The following is a 22,021-nucleotide window of genomic DNA, read 5'->3' on the forward strand; positions in this document are numbered from 1 at the left end:
GGACTGACCGGTTGGATCACCTTGCAGTCCAAGGGACTCGCAGGAGTCTTCTCCAGCATCAAAGGTCTCAATTCTTTGGTGCTCAGCCTTTCTTATGGTCCAACTTTCACAGCCATCCATTGCAACTGGGAAAACCATAGCCTTGACTATTGGCACTTTTGTTGGCAGGGTGATGTTTCTGCTTTTTAGTATGCTGTCTAGATTTGCCATGTCATACCATCCTATATTCCGATTTCAAGTGAATGCACAGTTCACTCAATAGGCCAAGGCATCAGTTTAGACTACAAGCCACCCCATGCTAATTCTGGAGAAAAAAATCTGTCCACTTTTAATTCATACCTCTCAAACCAGACAGCATTTGCATAGCAGATTCTATTTTCTTTTCAAAAGGTGTCATACAATTTGCATTTGAAAACATATGTACATTAATTAGTCCACTTTGGAGTAAAGCAAGCCCCCCACCATGCTCTTATTAGAGAAAAAGTGATTTGCCGAAAAAATATGGTCTAACAGAAATGAGCACAAAGATGCTTGCAAATGTTTTAAGCCTTTCTCCTCCCCCCGCCCACCCCCCTACCTTTCTTCTCCTTCAAATTCTCCAACTGATATGGCAGTGGGCCATACCGAGCATATGGTTTCGAAAGTGAGAAACAGAGATTGACGGATTTATTCATCTCCCATGGCAGACTTCCCTCTGGCTCATTGTTTTCAGTGCAAAGGGTGCTTGTAATACAGACTAGCTATAAGCATGTTATCAGGGTGCACTTTGCTTATCCAGAAATGCCATTCAACAAAAAACACACAGAGAGAGAGAGAGAGAGAGAGAGAGAGAGAGAGAGAGAGAGAGAGAGAGAGAGAGAGAAACAGAGGGACAGGGAGAGACACACACACACACACACACACACACAGAGAACAGGGCGGGTACACATCCTTGTTCTGAAGCAGTAGGTCAAACATAAGGAGCATACTTTTAGAAATGTCAACTAATATATTTCACTTCTAATCATCATTTTAATGCAGCGACACCTGCTTTTTTAAAAAATTGACAAAACTGACAACTATTCTGCAAAATAGAAGGGAAGGGACGTGCCATGCATAGTTTTGTACATTGACAATAATTTCTCCCAGGCAAGAGTAACACAACTTTTGAATTTCAGGAACACCTATCAATTAGAACTTGCATGAGAAAAGTTTGTTTGCTAGACTTGTATCCCATTTTTTCCCTCTATGTCATAGGATGCTAGACTCCCTCCAACATTCCCCTACCTCAGCCATATCCAAGAGTTGATTGTGCTGAGGAAGATTGATTGGCTTAAAAGGTCAAGGTTCCCCTCACAGATATGTGCTAGCTGCTCCCAACTCTAGGGGACGGTGCTCATCTCCATTTCAAAGCCGAAGAGCTACTGCTGTCCGAAGATATCTCCATGGTCATGGCTGGTATGACTAAATGCCAAAGGCGCACAGAACAGTGTTACCTTCCCACCAAAGGTGGTCCTTATTTTTCTACTTGCATTTTTACGTGCTTTTGAACTGCTGGGTTGGCAGAAGCTGGGACAAGGAACGGGAGGTCACTCTGTTACGCGGCACTAGGGATTTGAACTGCCGAACTGCTGACCTTTGTGATCAACAAGCTCAGTGTCTTAGCCATTGAGCCACCACCTCCCTCCTTTGATTGGCTTAGAGGCATACAAAGAGCTTCCTTGGTAAAGATGGGCTGAAGTCCAGGTCTCTCTAATTTCTACTCTGACACCTTCACCACTGCTACTGGGGTGGAATGAGGTCTGGATTCCCAGGAGGGAAGCATTGCATTCCAAAGGGCAAAGAAACTGCAAAGATTAGATGGTTTGCCCAGGAGAAGGAGAGTTAAGAAGGCTCCACCCTAGCAATTCTCAGAGGGTATCTTAAATGATGCAAGTAGTACTTGCTTTAGTTTGGCAAGATTCTGCCTATATACTGTAGGTGAGGAACAATGAAACTGCTGAGTTTTGCCCCATTTTACAAACTTTCTTGCCCTGGTTGTTGAGCGAATGGCTGCAGGGGCTAAGTTAATAACATGGCTGTTAAGTGGTTGTTACCATTTCTACAAAATTAGGTAGACATTTTTTGGCTAATGACTGAAAAACATCCATAACATTATTAACATATAGCAGCAATTTGTGTTTAAGCTTAGCTAACTAGTTTTCCTGTTAGCCAATAAGAAAACTGTACTAGGCAAGCCAATGGTTTTAATACCACATTAAACATTAGAGGAGATAAAGGAAATCCTTGTTCGTTTATATCTATACATTTATTGGTTGCTGAAATGCTAGGAGAACCTGGCTTCTCCATTGACTTTGCTTGTCAGGAGATCGCAAATGGGGATCCCATGACCTTGGGACAATGCAACTGTCATAAGTACATGCCAGTTGCCAATGGTCCAAATTTTGTTCACATGACCAATGGTCGTAAGTGTGAAAAGCAGCCATAAATCACCATTTTCAGTGTCATTGTGACTTTGAACAGTCAGTAACCATATTGTTATAGGTCAGAGACTACTTGTAACTCGCAAATCTAGTTAGACATGTTTGCAACAGGAGCAATGCAGCTGATCCCATTTCTGATTGTGGGAATTTGGAAGTGGAACACAGTTAATTAACCAGAATTCTTCAGTGACACACAGTTCAATCTCTGTTGATAGCTGTGTGGCTCATTTCTGAGCGTCGTGCAGTTTTTCTGCTTTGCATATGGTTTTAAGATGGGTAGATAAGAACTTTAGAACTGTTGCTTTAATCAATGCCTATTCATTCTTTCTTTTGAAAGGAAAATATATATATATATTCCAGAAGTATTAAGATGTCAGGACTGTATGTATCTTTGTGAAAAATTAGGCCCCATAAGGAGAAGCTCAAAACTCAGAGAAGCAAGAAATATTTCAGCAATTCTTTTTTTTAAAAAAAAAATAAGGGTGGGGGCTCTCTCCCGAGAGAGAGGGTGAGAGAAAGAGGGAGTCACACACAGAGAGAGAGAGAGAGAGAGAGAGAGAGAGAGAGAGAGAGAGAGAGAGAGAGAGAGATGATATAGGTAGGTAAAGAGATAGAGAGATAGATTAGAAGATAGATAGATGACAGATAGACAGATGATACATAAATTGATAGATGATGGTTAATGGATGATGGGTGGATGGGTGGATGGATGGATGGATGGATAGATGATAGATAGATAGATAGATAGATAGATAGATAGATAGATAGATAGATAGATAGATCGATCGATCTCAGGCTTTGTTCCCACCATGTAGTTAACTGAGCCCCATTTCCTTTTCTGAGCTTTCCATTATTTAGGCCAGGGATCTCCAAACTTGGCAACTTTAAGATTTGTGGACTCCAACTTCCAGAATCCCTCAGCCAACATGGCTGGCTGAGGAATTCTGGAAGTTGAAGTGCACAAGTCAAGAGATGAAGATGGCTATGTTAGATGTAAAAGGTGTCAGCAGAAAACCTACTCACCATCTCACCAGGAATCCCAATTCTTTGTGCACCACTCAATGTCCCTGTGAGAAAGATGGGTGGTTTTAAAAGGTGGCTGATAAACAAACAAACAAACAAACAATCCCCATAGTGGTAATGATGGCACAGTGTCACTCATGGCACCCAATCCTACTGCAATAGCAAGAGCGCTAACTCCTCATTGGTGACAGGAAGGGCATCTGGCCAGTTAACACTCAGCTGCATTCAGTGTCACTCATAGCACCCCGCAAGGGATTATGGGGTCTTTAAAAGAGGATGATAATATGGGAAGTCTTTAATGAGTGATTGTAAGCCACCTAGGTCAAGATGAGTATATGGTATATGGGCATACATACAAGTTTAATCAATCAATCAATCAATCAATACCAAGTGTTGATCCTTTTGGCAGTTCTGTAGACTGTCAGAGGCTGTCAGTGATTTAATTAAAAGCAGGATACTAGCTTATGGAATGCCAGTCTGGAAGATGATTTATGGTCATGTAGATTTTATGTGGACTTAATGCTCATTAATATAGCTCCATCAATTTGAACCATCCATTCCATTTTTGCTATGCATACCATTAGCAATTTGGAGACTATTTCAATTATGAAGCCCAATTTTTTTATTGACAGTTAAATCGTTGGTAGCAAGAGACTAAGCAAGATTGAATGTATACATTCTTTACTTTAATAAGCTTGTGGAAACAAGCATACTTGTTTGTTATATAGAACTATAATTGCACTGAACAATGAACTAAAGTGTGTGTGTGTGTGTGTGTGTGTGTGTGTGTATGTATTTGTGTTACAACTCCTGGTATGCCCAAATATGGGAGGGAGCTCACTACTCTCCCTTTCTGTCCTTCGGCTCATTACAGAAGACCATCCAGGCAGAAAACCATATTTTTAATGTTGCCTTTGCTATGTTTGTGTTGTATTTGTGCTGATAACTAAATAAAGGGAGACTGGTATAGATCTATTTCAAGCTATTTAGTTCTCATCAGCTAGCCATACCCTTGCTGGGATTAGAACCTGGGCTGTATTACATATTACTTAGTGGCTAACACTTCTGCCTTAGTGGCTAACACTTCTGCCTTCCTTCCTTCCTTCCTTCCTTCCTTCCTTCCTTCCTTCCTTCCTTCCTTCCTTCCTTCCTTCCTTCCCTCCTTCCCAGGACAAAGTAGTCAATAAAAAGGAGAGGACTGGGTGTGTAGACATTCCAACAAGAGTTTAATTCACCAGGCACCATGAAGCTCTAAGGAAAAAAAATATTTTTTTTCAAAAGCTTCCAACTGTTATTCAAAAGCAGAAGCAACTTTCCTATCTGTTCGCCAGTCCATCCGTGGTTTTGCTTTCAAAAGTGCAATATATTCTTCTGATTGAATGGAAGACGAGCGTCATTCCCCACCCACAATTAATTCGGGGGAAGGGGAGCTAGTCGTCCTATTGGATAATATTGCAAGTTAAGGCCAAGCCAACCCTGGTTAAATTTAGAGAGGCCACAAAATTGAAGGCTCTCCGGAAAGCGGGAAGGCCATCTCACCAGTCTTTTGTAAAACATGAAATCATGCATCATAATTGATAGTGCTGTGCCAACATCTGCCCCACAATTTCTCACCTGATCTGTATTCTGATCTTATTCTCGGGATGCTGGAGAATTTCTTTAGACTGTCTCCTGGCAGGGGTCTTTTTGCCTGATTATTTGACAATTGGCAGAAGGTGATGTTGCTAATCATATGTTTTCTGTTTGAAGCTTCTGTAGCTGCCTGTGTCAATGGGAGAAGATTTCTCTTAATGATGGACAGATGGTCGGTCTCCTCTGAAACTTCCCTTAAAGGGAGCCAGCCCCATAAAGTGTCCCTGGTAAATAGGAACATCTGGACTGCACATTATTTTGAGAGGTTGGCATTGACCAGAACGAGCAGGGAATTGGGATGTTAATATCATTCCTATGTGCCCTGATCAATGTTATAATTGCATGTGTCTGTCCAAACTTATACAGATACATTCCTATTCCAGAGGGATAGAATCAAGATCATGTGAAGGGTTAATATCACTTTATAAGGCCTTGGTAAGGCCACATTTGGAATTCGGCATCCCATTTTGGCCGCCACGGTGTAAAAAAGATGTTGCGACTCTAGAAAGAGTGCAGAGAAGAACAAGAAAGATGATTAGGGGACTGGAGGCTAAAACTTATGAAGAACGGTTGCTGGAACTGGGTATCTCTAATGTTTAATGAAAAGAAGGACTAGGGGAGACATGATAGCAGTGTTCTGATATCTCAGGGGCTGCCACAAAGAAGAGGAAGTCAAGCTATTCTCCAAAGCAAGTGAGAGCAGGACAAGAAGCAATGGGTGGAAACTAATCCAGGAGAGAAGCAACTTAGCACTAAGGAGAAATTTCCTGGCAGTTAGAACAATTAATCAGTGGAACAACTTTCCTCCACAAGTTGTGAATGCTCCAACACTGGACGTTTTTAAGAAGATATTGGACAACCATTTGTCTGAAATGGTTGAAGGTCTCCTGCCTGAGCAGGGGGTTGGACTAGAAGACCTCCGAGGTCCCTTCCAACTCTTGTTATTTTGTTTTCTGTTTTGTAATTCTTCATTGCACCGAAGAGGGTTGTTGTATTTCCAACATCAACTAAAAATATTGCTGATGAAGAATGGTTTCCTCTGGGCTGTTCTTTGAAGCAAATATTCATTAGATATTATGGTTCATATCTGGCTTGGTGTCTGCTCCTAGGGCCATTTCTTATCGGGGCTTGTTGTGTTTTTCTTTAAATACTGCAAAAGATAGAACCATTTGCTTCCTATATGAATGGCTGGGATGAGAATTTATTACAGGACCTCAGGGAAATGTTGTAACATTTTTTTTTAAAAAAAGTTACCATTAATTTCATGGAATTAGAACATCGATTTAATTTGCCCTCCTTTAATTGATGTTAGGTAGCTTGGGAAATGATAGCCTTACGTTGCAAATGTGCTTAATCACTTTTTGCTGCGAGAATCTTGCATCACAGAGACATTCACACAAGAGACACAAATCCTGACTAGTTTGTATGTAAGAAAATAATTTCCCTTTATATAAACACTATATATGCGTGTTTATATATACAGTATATACACACGCGCACATACATGCACCCATATACAGTATGCATGTGTGTGTATCTCTTTGTGTGTATGTATATGTATATTAAAATATATAAATAGGAAAAGTACTGGATTCCCTTCATCACTTCTATCTATTTATTAAGCAGTGTATTTTCCTTCCAAGCTGAAAGGAATTTAGAGCTGATCTTGAGTCAATAAGCAAGAAAAGAAAGAAAAAGAAAAAGGAGAAAGGAAGGAAGGAAGGAAGGAAGGAAGGAAGGAAGGAAGGAAGGACCCTTTCCTCCCTCCCTACCTGTCCAAGTTTCTCTTTGTCCTATATTGCTTTTTTTTGTTTAATGTAGCATGGGACAAAGAGAAACAGGTGGGAGGCATAGAGGAAGGAAGGGAAGGGAAGGAAGAGCGTGAAAAGAAAGAGAAAAGAAGGAAAAGATGGAGGGAAGGAAAGAAAAGAGGGAGGAGGGAAGGGAGAAAGAAAGAAAGAAGAAAGAAAGAGGAAAGAAAAAGGAAGGAAGGTAGGAAAGATAGAAAGAAAGAGAAAGAAGGAAGGAGGGAGGGAGGGAAGGAAGGAAGGAAGGAAGGAAGGAAGGAAGGATGGATGGATGGATGGAAGGAAGGAGGGAAGGAAGCCAAATGAACCTTTCAAACATCCTAGTAAAGTCTTGTACCAGAAAGGCCAAGATGTTAATGGGGACTGCTATGACTTCTGTGGTGAAAAATGAACTACGTGAAACATTGACCGCACATCTTTCTGCGAAATGTCACAAAACCAGCAAGCGTTATAAAGGGGACGCTCGCACTTTCTCAATATTTCTAACCATGGCTGTTGTTGGTTTTGATGAACACTGCCTTCCAAAAAGAACAAATGGAAAATAATGGGCTTGGGTCCCCCGGCTGGGGTGGATAGCGCTCATCATAGTTTCCCCTCCACCAGGATTGGGGAGGGGTCAAGAATCCAATAAATAAAAAATGAGAATAGAGCTAAGGCAGAGTGAAGTAGTGGCGACCCAAACTGGATGCAGTGTTCCAATTTTAAAGGCAATCTTCGCACTGGCAAAGAAGGGAATTGGCAGCGGGGAGGGGAGGTTGGAGCCACAATTTGGGGATTGTGGACATCCCTTCAGCCACGATGGGTCTACTATCTAGATCAAAGCAACTCTTCACACCCAGAGGTTTTGGTTTTCAATTTGAGGCATGAAAATAACACACACTGTTGGAAGAATGGCAGGTTGTTTTGTTGTTGTTTTTAATCTTTTGGCTTGACCTTGGGGAAAATAAATTAAATATCCTGCTAGAAACATTGCCCTTCTAAAGTGAAAATACTAGGATTTTCTATTAAAGGTGAAGAATAGGGAAGTTTTAGGCTCTGCTTCTAAAACCTCAATGTTATTTGCTGAATTTTCATCCAGTCCCGGAGCCAGAAATAAATAGATAAAAACATGTTTGCTTGCAATACGAAACGACACGTCCTGTTTTGGCCATCACCTCTCATCCTCCCATTGTTATATTTTTTTGAATAGAAGAGGGTCTTGGATTTAAAATAAGGTAATGAAATTGCATTCCACACTGTAAATCTGCCTATTTTCATTTTAAAATATCATTTTGAAACTTGTGGTGGCTACTGCATTCTTCCACCCTTCAAGGACTCTTCAAGGTGATAAAGAACACAACATCCTGGAAATTGTGTTTATTTGATTAAGATTCTTCCCATTAAGGCCACTATGATATAGACTTGGCCAACCTTAACAGGTCCATGACGATGGTTCAAAGTTACAATGGCACCAAAAAAGTGTCTTATAACCGATCCTTGCAACTTACGACTGTCGCAACATCACACAGCCACATGACCAAAATTGGGATGCTTGACAACCAGCTTGTATTGACCATAGTTGCAGCATCCCTGATCATTACAGATTAACAGAGTTGGAAGGTACCTTGTAGGTCATCTAGTCCAACCCCCGGCCCAAGCAGGAGACCCTACACTACTTTTGACAAATGGCAGTCCAGTCTCTTCTTGAAAGTTTCCAGTGATGAAGCTCCCACAACTTCTGAAGGCAACTTCTGTTCCATGGGTTGATTGTTCTCACTGTCAGAAAATTCCTCCTTATTTCCAAGTTGCTTGATCAGTTTCCATCCATTATTCCTTGTCTGGCCTTCAGATGCTTTGGAAAATAGCTTGACCTCCTCCTCTCTGTGGCAGCCCCTCAAATACTGGAAGACTGCTCTCATCTCTCCCCTGGTCCTTCTCTTCATAGACTAGCCATGCCCAGTTCCTTCCTTCATAGACTAGCCAGGCCCAGTTCCTACAATCATTCTTTGTATGTTTTAGCCTACAGTCCCCTAATCATCTTGGTTGCTCTCCTCTGCACTTCTTTTTTTTAGAGTCTCAACAACCTAGGCCAGGAAAAACCAACACTGGCCTCACAAAGCATACTTTTAACATTCTATGATCTCCAACTCTTACTTTAGATCAGTGTATCTCAAACTTGGCTGCTTGATGGTCTGTGAATCTCAGAATTCCCCAGCCAGTATGAGTGGACTTCAACTCCCAGAATTTCCTAGCCAGCAATCCCTACACCTTCAAGTTGCCACTGTTGAGAAAGACTGCTTTAGACCAATGCTTTTCCAACTTGGCAAATTTAAGAAGTGTGGATTTCAGCTTCTAGAAGTCCAATCATCTTCAATTTGCCAAGTTCGGAAAACATAGCTTTTGACTACCATGTTTCCCTGAAAATTAGACAGGGTCTTATTTTCTTTTGACCCCCCCCCCTTATTATTTTTGAGGTGCAGGAGGCCCCTTAATTTTGGCCCGTGGATCAGCAGATCCAGAGAGGGCCGGAAGTTCTGTCTCTGTTTCTGGCACACTCTTGCAAGCCCTAGCATCACTGGGCCTGGCACTCTTTTTGCGGCCGCCACTAAGAGAAGGGGCGCGGTAGATAGGGTTTAAGGAGTAGCCTCCATGTGGATGGAAGGTTCAGGTGGGGTACATGAGCCATGTTTCCCCCTCCCCCCCAGGAAATGATGGGAACCAACTGCACATCTGTTCAAATATTTTCAGAGAGGACCTATTTTCAGGAGAGGGCTTATTTTAGCCCATGCGCTCTAAAGCCCGATTGGGCTTATTATCTGAGGAGGTCTGGTTTTCAGGGAAACATCGTATTATATAAGATTTTTAATTTCCTATTGAGAATTTTCTGCGTTGCTTGTAGAAGGGAGGGGGGAAAACCAGAAATGTTTAACTCCTTTACTTCATCTAATCCAGACTGGGGAAGGAAAGGGTCAATATATATTTATTTTCCCGTCCTTTATGTAGCAGCCTGAACAAGGTGCAACTGGTTCTGACTCTTTGTAGTTGTTATGAATTTTTTTTATATATACTTAGCACTTCATATTGCACTCTTACTATTATATACACCAACGGCACTGTGACACACATAATTTATCCAGGATCATCTGAAAATTAGAAATTTAATCTCTTTGAACCCAGGGCTTGAAATGCTGAAACCATCAATCTTGGATCTGTTGAAAGCTAACTTGAAAATCCTTTCTGATCCACATTTCAACTGTAGGAAATTGATCCTGTGAACCTACAATCCATTTACCAGCAGTTAAATGAATCCCTTTTGATTCAACCCAAGTTTGGGGAGTCATATGACACGCTATCAATTAACCACACTGCCAGAGTTTGCACAATAGACTAGGATAAAATGGGATTTTGTAAAACTGGTGCAGTCCATTGGAAGGGCATTTCTTATATCTTATGTCAGCGTTATTAAGATGCCGCCTCTATATAGTTTGCTGAAGTTTGACAGTTGCATGACTTGAGATTACTTTAGCAAATATTCAAGGCAACTAGCACATTTTTAAGGGGGGGGGGGGAATCCTCAAAATGAAAAACACAACATGTCATCTTTTAATGATCCCATAATCCCTTGTGGGATGGAGTCTGGGCAACTGAATGGAGCTAGCTGTGTTTTAATGGCTGGATGCCCTTCCTGCCACCAGTATGGAGTTTTGTTCAGCAGATATGTTCTCATTGTGCCCAGAGAAAGAGAGAGAGAGAGAGAGAGAGAGAGAGGGAGGGAGGGAGGGAGGGAGGGAGAGAGAGAGAGAGAGAGAGAGAGAGAGAGAGAGAGAGAGAGAGAGAGAAATATTTGCCTCTATCTAGGATCGAACTCACAGACCCCCTGATTGTGAGGGGAGAGCTCCACCTCTAAGCCATTGCACCACTCCCCAAAGTAAAAAAAAAGACAATTCAGAATTTCTTCTAGCATCATTTCACAGTCAAAGACCTGGTGAAAAAGAGACATCACTGTCTCTTTATGCTAAGAATGCAGAGGCTAAGAGCACATCCTTAACATCCATTTGTCTCAAAAGATTGGACTAGAAGACCTCCAAGGTTTCTACTTGGAAACCACTTCTGGACTTTATGCTTGAGGTGGGAAAAAAATGAAACTTTGATTTGGGGCTTTACCGATAGGTTTAGATAGGTTTGTTGTTATGGAAATGGCTACTTTATACTATTATGTAAAATTGAATGTTAATGTTTGATGTTATTATCCTATTCTACTGCACCAAAGAGAATCAGATGTCCATGCTCCCCACCCCTCTTTTCTACATTTTCCCCTTCCCTTTTCCCTCCCCTATTTTTCCCCTATTATTTTTGTTTGTATTTTTCTATTGTATATTATAGCTTTAAAAAAAAGGGGGGGGGGAATCAAGGGCTGTTTCAGAAAGTCCCAGAATTACTCTGCTTTGTCAAAGAAGCAACTGTAACTTCTAGCATGTAGGACTAGGCTGGCTGGAGAACTCTGAGACTTGAAGTCTATCATTAGCCCTTCTATGTATAGAATGTTAACGTTGTATTTTGGGTTAAAACCCAATATAGGGTATGCAAAAAATAATATAACAATAAAACCGGTCAAATTTGTGGTTTTAAATATACATTACAAAGCAACCATGAAAAGACTTATTTAGAATCTCTCTCTCTTTCTCTCTCTGTGTGTATACTTTTGTTTGCATTATTGCATGATCTTAACTGGGGTTTATTTTTGGGGTAGGGATTATATTAGGAGCATCCTGAAAAATCACACTAGAGCTTATTTTCCAGTTGGGTCTTATTTTAGGGGAAACAAGGTGTGTGTCTGTGTGTGTGTGTATCTACGTACCTACCTACCCATCTTCCTTCCCTATTTTTCTACTTGCATTATTACATGCTGTGGAACTGCTAAGTTGGCAGAAGCTGGGACAAGTAATGGAAAAACACCCCTCCCACACACACACACACACATACACATATATACATACAGTACATACATACATTTACATACATACATACACACACAGACACACACACACTAAAATAGTGAAACCAAAAGTAGAGTTAACACATGTTCCATGTTTGCAGCAGGAGAGCTCGGAAGCCCTGCCATGCCCAGGTAAATCACATTAGCAATATTAAAGCACATACCATAGGGGTATCTTGTTTCTTTCAAGGACAATGAGGTTGTAGCTCTTCTGCAATTGTTGAGATTATTCCTCTGCCTAAACGCAAGTAATTGCTTTTTCATTCCAATCTCTTCCTCGCAGAGAGAGAAAATTCATGTTTATTGTATTATATTGCTTGCATTCTTCAGTCAGCTAGGGGGGAAGAAAACCCACGTCCAGCTTTAATGCTGGAAGCTACGGAAATGTTCGGAGTTGACATCACTGCAACATTTGTACGGGAACCTGGTGTAATTTGGTTTATAATGTACATGCTTTTTATGTCCGTCGAGACCCTTCTGTGTCTAAGATATTTCTGGTCTAAGCAAGTCATTTTCTGGATAGGCTGATGTAAAAAAGCACTGAGGTTGATTTGCAAAACAATATTAACATTCACATAACACATGGGACACAGTGGCTCAGTGGCTAAGATGCTGAGCTTGTCAATCAGAAAGGTCGGTATTTCAGCAGTTCAAATCCCTAGCACGGTGTAATGGAGTGAGCTCCCTTTACTTGTCTCAGCTTCTGCCAACCTAGCAGTTCAAAAGCACGTAAAAAATGCAAGTAGAAAAATAGGAAGCACCTTTGGTTGGCCACATGATCATGGAGACGTCTTCGGACAGCGCTGGCTCTTCGGCTTTGAAATGGAGAGGAGCACAGCCCCCTAGAGTTGGGAATGACTAGCACATATGTGCAAGGGGAACCTTTACCTTTACTTTAATACATGTGCACCCTTCTTTTCAATTAAGGTCCAAATGATGCTCTCAGAGGCAGTTCGCACCTCCGTGTGTGTAATTTGAATTTCTTGCAATATACAGCTTCATTAACTTTTAACCAGAAAGCCTGTTATGGTTGCGATCTGAAGCTAAAGCAGTCATAAAGCTTATTCTTCCCAGTTCTATGTACTTGCTCAATTGTGAATTCACCAGGTAATGGTAGATCTTTCGAGGAAGGCTATCTCTCCATGCACGGTCTGCAAGGAAGCCCTGAAGCACAAATAGGAAGAATGCCTGTGCAGATTCTCTCTCGTCCAGGTCATGGTTGTCCCCAAGGTGCTTTTTCAAGAGGCGGATGGACTTTCTGGTTTTTCTTTCAAGACATTTCGCTTATCATCCAAGAAGCTTCTTCTGCTGTGACTGGATGGTGGAGAATGGAAGGATTGATATTCCTTGCAGGCAGCTGGTCATTTGCATCCTTTTAGAGGGCCATTGAGGTCACTTGGAGGTTTATCTGTGGCCTCAGGGTCACCTGAGTGGTGCAAATAGTTCCAGTAGTCTGCAATTTTTTCCCCTCTGGAAATCTGTTCCTACTCGCACACATTCAAAGTGTCTTCATCCCAAATTGTATAGCTAAACGTCTGTAGAGATTCTCAGTCATCCAGATCATGGTTGTCCCAAAGGTGCTTTTTTCAGGAGGCAACTGGACTTTCTCATTTTTTTTTCTTTTGAAGACGTTTTGCTTCTCATCCAAAAAGCTTCTTCAGCTTTGACTGGATCAGAGCTGGTATTCAGCAGGTTCTGATCAGTTCTGGAGAAATGTTGAGTAGTTCGGAGAACCAGTAAATACCACCTCTGACTGGCCCCACCCCCATCTATTATCTGCCTCCCGAGTCCCAGGGGGTGGTGCTCATCTCCATTTCAGAGCCAGTCTTGTCCGAAGACGTCTCCGTGGTCATGTGGCCAGCATGACTAAATGCGGAAGGCGCACAGAACGCTGTTACCTTCCCACCAAAGGTGGTTCCTATTTTACTACTTGCATTTTTACATGCTTTCGAACTGCTAGGTTGGAAGAAGCTGGGACAAGTAATGGGAGCTCACTCCGTTACGTGGCGCTAGGGATTCAAACCCCCGAATTGCCAACCTTTCTGATCGACAAGCTCAGCATCTTAGCCACTGAGCCACCACGCCCTTTCAACATAAAGGGTAGTTTGTATATAAAGGATAGTTCTTCCTTTTGTTTTTCTGTTATCGTGTCAGTTGGGTTCTGAATACTTGAGGAGGGGCTTCTATTCATCCCTGATAAGTCACAACTGGAGGTAGTGATCATCAAACAACAAAAGATATGGGTAAACAAATAACTCAATTATAATAGAAGACAGGCTCCTTTTAAGGGCATTGCTAGAACTGTGCCATCCAATTCACCATCAACCCTCCTTTTCTGAATTATCTTAAACATCCATCCCCACTTTTCTTTTTTTAAAGTTTTAAAGTCCTGCTGAATTATTTAAAAATCTCCTTTTCTAAAAACTCAAAATGTTCCCCCATATTAAAAGGAATTCAGAAAAAGCTCATTTTCCGTTGTATGTTAATCTCAGATCTTTCTTTGAAGTGCAGATTTTTATCTGTTATAGCGCCGGTGGAGAGCTGGCCTCATCTGCATTTCTCAGGGCAGACGGGGAACGGTTCCGAAATCAGCCCCAATTTAGAATATCTTCCCACAGCAGAAGGATACATTCATGGGGAGGAAATGTGAGCTGTCCTGTTTTAATACTAATGACACCTTCCCAAAGCAGGAGCTATTTTCGGTGTCTTCAAGAGCACCTGGGAAGATCTCTTTCTTTCTCTGTAGTATTAAATCCCAAAATAGCTGATAATAAAAGAAGGAGCGGTTAGGGGGAGGGGAGGGCTGAGACGATATCAGAAGTATTGGAAGAAATGTCCTTCTGGGTTCAGTTCCAAATGGAGAGAAAGACGCTTATTATCTGGGGAGGTCTTATTTTCAGAGAAACAGGGTATATAATTTATGGGTCTCATTTTTCTCAGTGTAGTAAGCTACACGGGGGAAGCCATGATATCAAAAAATGAGGCTCAGCAACTAGAAATAATTACATACATAAATAAGGGTTGTTATAAACTGTCCAGAGTCACTTAGGTGAGTAGGTGGTATAGACATTTAATTCAGGTAATCTTCAACTTATGACCACAGTGGAGCCCAAAGTTTATGTTGTTAAGTGAGTACTTTGCTAAGTGAGTTTTTGCCCCATTTTGTGACCTTTCTTGCCAAATTTGTTAATCATTGCTTGTTGTTAAATTAGTAACACAGTTGTTAATTGAATCTGGCTTCCCCATTGATTTTGCTTGTCAGAAGGTCACAAAATAAGGATTTCAAGTGAGTCTGGGACATGGCCACTGTCATCATTGTGAGTAAGTTGTCAAAATGCATCCAAATGTAAATGCTTGTGAAGAAGGCACAGAAGAGGGTGCACTTCCTGAGAATCCTAAGGAAGATAAATCTATCTCAGCATCTACTTCTGTCCTACTATCGCAGCACCATTGAGAGTGTCCTGACATACGGCATTCTTGCATGGTATGGGAGCAGCTCTGCCACAGACAAAAATGCTCTACATTAAAACTGCCCAGAATATCATTGGGTTCCAGCTACCAGCCCTTGACTACATCTTTGCATCTCACTGTTTGAGAAAGTTGCATAACACTCTCAGAGACTCTTCCCATCCTGCTTACAATCTTTTTAGACTGTTGCCTTCCGGCAGAAGATACAGAACAATTAAAACTCAGACCACACGTCTCCTGAATAACTTTTATCCCAGAACTATAATTGCACTCAACAATGAACTAAAGGGCCACCATCAATGAGCTGTTGGACAGCCCTACTTGGTCTGTTGTGTGGATGCTTGGGTGGTTTAGGAATGGGGAATTTTTTGGGTGTGTTTGTGGATTGTTGTGTTTGTTGGGCCTGGCTCTTGGCGTTATGTGAATTTTGTTGTATGTGCATACTGTGTACATACGTACAATGACAATAAAGTAAAGTAAATCGTGTGGCCACGGTAATGCTGCGATGGTCATGAGTGTGAAAAATGGTCGCCACTCACTTTTTTCAGTAACGTTGTAACTTCGAGCGATCACTAAACAAATTGTTGTAAGCCGAGGACTGCCTGTAAATAAATAAATACTTATAAGAAGCAGAGAACTATTTCTCTTTTGAAATATCCACTGCAGTGGTGCCCTGTTTGAAGCATTTCAGCCTTGGGCAAGTGTGAACACTGTTGTGTGTTCATTACAGCAGCCAAACTCCCCCCCCCCCCAACCATTCATGCTTAATTTTTTTTGAAAGTCTGTACAGTCCACATCGCTACTGCTAATTTAAAAGGCTGTAATAAGAAATCACAGCCTGTCCTGTCAATCACTCGGATTGACACTCCAATTACCCGGCGCTCCCAATTGACACTAGCTGGGTGAACAACCAGAGATGAGAATTGTTTTCAGACTCTCTTGGTGTGAAATGTACCTTCCCCAACACTCAAAAGGCATTTTCTTGTCCTCAAATTGTCCGTCGCGGCATAAAGGAACTTGGAAATGTGAATCAAAACTTCTGGAGAAGGCGTATGACCTTTCCTTTGATGTGTGATGGCAGCTTCTTGTCCCCACCACAGATCTGTCAAGTTTTGCTGAGTTCTGTCAATTCCCAGGTCTGATCTTGCTGGATTTTACTCAGTTGAGCTCCGATTTGATCTCCGAAACAAGAAGAATGCAAAGAGAAGAATGGTTCTGAAAGGAACACTGTCTGCTGTTTCTTGGTAACACGGGGCATTTCTGCGCTTCTCTGCGTCCAATGGTTTGCAAGAAGGTTCCTATGCTGGCAGCACATAGCTAGAAAAACAGGTGTGTAATTCCTCTGCCCCTCCCTCCAGGAGTACAGAAGAGTCCAAAAATAATAATAATAATTTGGTAAATCTATCAAAATCTGCAGAACAGAACTTTACGTTCTTCTCGGTCTCGAAGCTCTCAGAGGAAATGATCGAAGACGTTGTAATGACTCGGGGAGAGAGATTCTCTGAATGTGATAAAGGGATGCATCCAATTGGGTATGGGCAGCTCGTTGCTTTTTGCATGAAAGTTACATTTCTTTTCTTTAAAAGGTTATCTCTTTTTGAACATTTGAGATGCTTGTAGGACTGTATACATACATACATACATACATACATGGTAAAGGTTCCCCTCATACATATGTGATAGTTGTTCCTGACTCTAGGGGGCGGTGTTCATCTCCATTTCAAAGCCGAAGAGCCAGCATTGTCCGAAGACGTCTCCGTGGTCATGTGGCCAGCATGACTCAGTGCCAAAGGTGCACGGAACGCTGTTACCTTCCCACCCAAAAAGGTGGTCCCTATTTTTCTACTTGCATTTCTACGTGCTTTCAAACAGATAGGTTGGCAGAAGCAGGGACAAGTAACGGGAGCTCACTCCGTTATGACATGCTAGGGATTCGAACTGCCGAAGTGCCGACCTTTCTGATCAACAAGTTCAGTGTCTTAGCCACTGAGCCCTATATACATACATACATACATACATACATACATACATACATACATACATACATACAAGATTTCTATATGTATATAGCAGTGGTGGGTTCGGTAGCAATGGGGCCCGGCATCCTCCACATGAATGTGTGTGGCACATGTGCATACATGCGCAGTGCACACATGCATACGTGCGCAGTGCACACATGCATACGTGCGCAGTGCACACATGCATCTTACCTTCCAGTGATGCCTCCGCAAGCCTCCGTGATGTTACAGCTGCTCGGTGGAGCATACAGTGCCTGCGCATGCACGGAAGCGCTGAAAGCTTTAAAGGACAGGTAAGGAGCGCAGGCAGGTGGATGGGTGGGCCCTCGGGAGCACCGTACTGGAATGGTACCCGGTACTCTGGGCAGGCCCCGGTACGCCCATACCGGGTGTACCGCCTGCAACCCACCACTGGTATATACATACATACATACATACATACATACATACATACATACATACATACATACATACATACATACATCTTTTAAAATTCATGTACAGTTTCTGGAGAGATTCAACATCTTAATATTTCTTCATCAGTCCTGAAATAGTTTTCTGGATCTTTCAGTAATATGATGAGCACGGACACCATCGCTAGATGGACTTCGGGTTTCCGGCACATTGGTGTGCAAGAAGATCAGCTGGCCAGCATGCATGCACGTGCCGGAAACCCAAAGACCAGGTGGCCAATGCGCAGATGCAGACCAGCCAGCTGGTTTTTGGGTTTCCGGTGCTTCGGGGTGTATGCCCACATGCATATACATTCCAGTTTTGGCACAGAATACTCATAGAGCAGTGGTTCTCAACCTGTGGGTCAGGATCCCTTTGGAGGTCGAACGACCCTTTCACAGGGATCGCCTAAGACCATCAGAAAACACATATTTTCGATGGTCTTAGGAACTGAGACACCAATTTTATGGTTGGGGGGTCACCATAACATGATGAACTTAATTAAATGGTCGCGGCATTGGGAAGGTTGAGAACCACTGCCATAGAGTAATGTCATAGAGTAACTGTCATAGAGCGTTCCGTGAAAGACAGGATGTTCCTAGACTTTTTGACTACTCTTTGGATAGGAGCATTCTCCAGAAATGTATTTCTTATGAAATTAAATATGAATTGAAACACAACACACACACACACACACACACACACACACGTGTGTGGGGGTGTGTGTGAAGAGAGATTGTCTCAGCCTTTCTGAACTGGGGTCTTGTTCCTTTCTGGGCTAATGTTGCAATCCCTATTCTCTAATGCCTGCCGTGACTTTTTAAAATGGATTATTCCCACGTGCCAATCCATGTCGCATCGCTTAATAAATCAAATTAATCTCTTGCCATCAATCAGGAGAGAGGCTTCCTTATGTAGGAGAACTGTAACATTTTACCAACAGTCTGAATTCACGTGTGCAAAACACACGGAAGAGGGTGAGGGATTTCAACCTCCTTTGAGCTGAGATGGTGAAGGGCCTGGACTCCAGCGGACGAGTGCGCGACCCCCTTCCCTCCCTCTTCCCATTCTCCCACAATCAAACCAACTAATTGGCTTGCTACCCTAGACAGAATGCATTGACTTTTATGCATTGGTGCTTTCTTGTTTTACAGACCTGTCTTGTCACCGAAATCCGTTCTTATTTACTATTTGATTGCATTCACTTTGCGAACTAATATTGTGTGTTCAAGCTTTCCTGCTTTGCATCTGCCGGCAAGTTGATTTAGGCATCTCACCTCACCTTTTCCCTGCAGATCTGTCCATGTATCACCTTTGGGCAAAAAGATGAGTTAATAGAATTGAAATTAATGTAATGCGCGGAAGGTCAGCTGAGGAGCTGAGTCTATCTCCCAGCTTTCAGAGAAGGCCGACTCCATTCCTCTTCCGCGCAGGACTTGATTAGTATGCAGGTAAAGATGTTGTGCCTCAACAGAATAATTGGATCATTCAAATATCTCCCAGCCCTGGTGTATCTACAAAGCCCGAGAACTGATTAGATCCTGACTGTTCATCGCAGCAAGCCTTGAAATCGCTTCCACTGTGAAAAACTAATTTTCAGTGGGAATTTATTAAATAAGAAATCTGCATGCCACTTTACCTTGTAAGCAGTACCCATGGAATACAAAGATTCCCCCTTTCAACTTTGATGTATGTACTTCATGGAGGGCTTTGAGAAGCATTGTTTTCGAGCACGCTTCGCCATTGGATGGGGCGATGGGGTGAGGGGGGGTGGAAATGCCTTTGTGGAGGCTCTTAATTGGCAAGTCATTCAACTCTCAATCTAAGGAAGAGGTTTGTTGAAGTGGAGAAGAAAAGATTGGTTGGGGGTGGTTGGGTGGAAATGCGCCCCCTCCCCGCCCCACTCCCCCGTGCAGAGGAGGGGGAGAAACAGACACCCGCCTTTTTGCAAGAGTCAAAGAACCGATGGGGGAAAACGGGAAAAGCCACTGGGTTTTCTAGCTTTTAAGCCATTTCTCTTCAACTGTGAGTCCTACTAGAATTTTAAAGATGGTCGGTAGCTGTTTTAGATGGGGGACATCCTGAGCTATAAGGTAAAGGTAAAGGTTCCCCTCGTACATATGTACTACATATGTGCTAGTCCAGGGCTGAAATCCAGCAGGTTGTGACGGTTTCTGAAGAACTGGTAGAAGAAATTTTGAGTAGTTTGGAGAACTGGCAAGTGCCACCTCTGCCTGACCCCAGAACGGGGTGGGAATGGAGATTTTGCAGTATCCTTCCCCTGCCATGTTCACTAAGCCACACCCACCAAGCCACCCCAAAGAAAAGTAAAAAAAAATGAATTTCACCACTGTGCTAGTCATTCCCGACTCTAGGGGGCGGTGCTCATCTCCATTTCAAAGCCCAAGAGCCAGCGCTGTCCGAAGACGTTTCTGTGGTCCTGTGGCCGGCATGACTCAACGCCGAAGGCGCACAGAACGCTGTTTCCTTCCCACCAAAGGTGGTCCCCATTTTTCAACTTGCATTTTTACATGCTTTCAAACTGCTAGGTTGGCAGAAGCTGGGACAAGTAACGGGAGCTCACTCCATTACGCGGCACTAGGGATTCGAACCGCTGAACTGCCAACCTTCTGATCGAAAAGCTCAGCGTCTTAGCCACTGAGGCAATGCGTCCCTTACCTGTACATCATCATTATTTGCCCAGATTTTTCTCATGCTGGTAATTGACTGGGGGCATCTCGATCTGGCAGAAATGAGACTGTTGAAATGTTTGTGAGGTGCCTGTGTGTGTTCCAATATCTCAGGGGTTGCCTCAAAGAAGAGGGAATCAAACTATTCTCCAAGGCACCCGAGGGTAGAACAAGAAGCAATGGGTGGAAACTAATCAAGGAGAGAAGCAACTTAGAACTAAGAAGAAATTTCCTGACAGTCAGAACAATGAATCAGTGGAACAGAAGTTGCCTCTGGAAGTTGTGAATGCCCCAACACTGGAAGTCTTTAAGAAGATGTTGGATAGCCATCTGTCTGAAACGGTATAGGGTTCCCTGCCTAGGTAGTGGGTTGGACTAGAAGACCTCCAAGGTCCCTTCCAACTCTACTATTGTATTGTACTGTATATGAGCCAAGTGAGTGTGTGCGTGTCACTGTGAGGTCCTTCCAGCCACAAAACTAGTGAAGCAAAACTTCCTGGGCTTCACTTGGCCCTTTAGAAGGGAGTATTATGGGGGAGGACGCCACATGGCATCAGGAGAAAAGCCTTGAAGGGTGACTGGCTCAAAGGATAGCAAGCAAGCAAGCAAGCAAGCAAGCAAGCAAGCAAGCAAGCAAGCAAGCAAGCAAACAAACAAACAAACAAACAAACAAACAAACAAACAAACAAACAAATAAATAATAAATAAATAAATAAATAAATACGAAACATTGATTTGAAAGGTTGCTCGTTGTTCATACGTTTTCCTCCCGTTGCAAAGAGATGCGTTGGAGTAATCTTTTTCAAGATGGGCGCACAAGATTAGGAATTAGCCTTCCCCTCTCCCACCTTCCACATTTTTTGCACCTCAGTTGTAGGCAGGAGTAGGATTCAGCCAGTTCGCTCCAATTTGGCTGAACCAGATGCTAATTTTGCATCTGATTCAGTGGTGGGTTCCGGATCTTGTTGCAACCGGTACGGTGCAACGGAGCCGGGCGTCCACCACATGCACGCACGCAGCACGCACGCAGCATGCGCATACGTACTTACTGCCCGTGACGCTCCAGCTGCTTGGCAGAGTGTCGTGTAAGCACCGTACGTTCCATGCACGAGTGCCTAAGCCCCAATAGGCTCAAATACCAGTAAGGAGCACAGGCGGGGGAGTGGGCCTCTGGAGCACCGTATCAGAACGGTACCTGGTGCTCCCAGCAGGGGCGTACTGGGGCGTACCGGTCGTATCCCACCACTGATCTGGTTCAACGAACTGGTTGTTGCAAGGACTGGCTGGCCCCACCCACCCTGTCCATCCCCTCCCAGGGGTCTCCACATCAGGGGTGAAATGATACCGGTTCGGCCCGGTTCAGCCGAACCGGTAGTAAAAAATACTATTGGTTCGCAGAACCATAGTAAAAAAATACTAAAAAATAGTTTTAAAAAAACAATTCTGATATTTACACGTCATGCAGCTGAGTCAAACTATTCTCCAAGGCACC

The 22,021-nt window shown here is 42.8% G+C and overlaps 1 protein-coding gene across 2 annotated transcripts in view; it reads left to right on the plus strand.

The window, feature by feature from the left end:
* Positions 1 to 22,021, plus strand: part of RBFOX1 (RNA binding fox-1 homolog 1) — a 2,041,748-nt gene that overhangs the window by 493,260 nt on the left and 1,526,467 nt on the right. The gene's annotated exons all lie outside the window — the stretch shown is intronic.

This window comes from Natrix helvetica (genome assembly GCF_964273705.1).
Source record: "Natrix helvetica genome assembly, chromosome: 13".
Lineage (NCBI taxonomy): Eukaryota > Metazoa > Chordata > Lepidosauria > Squamata > Natricidae > Natrix > Natrix helvetica.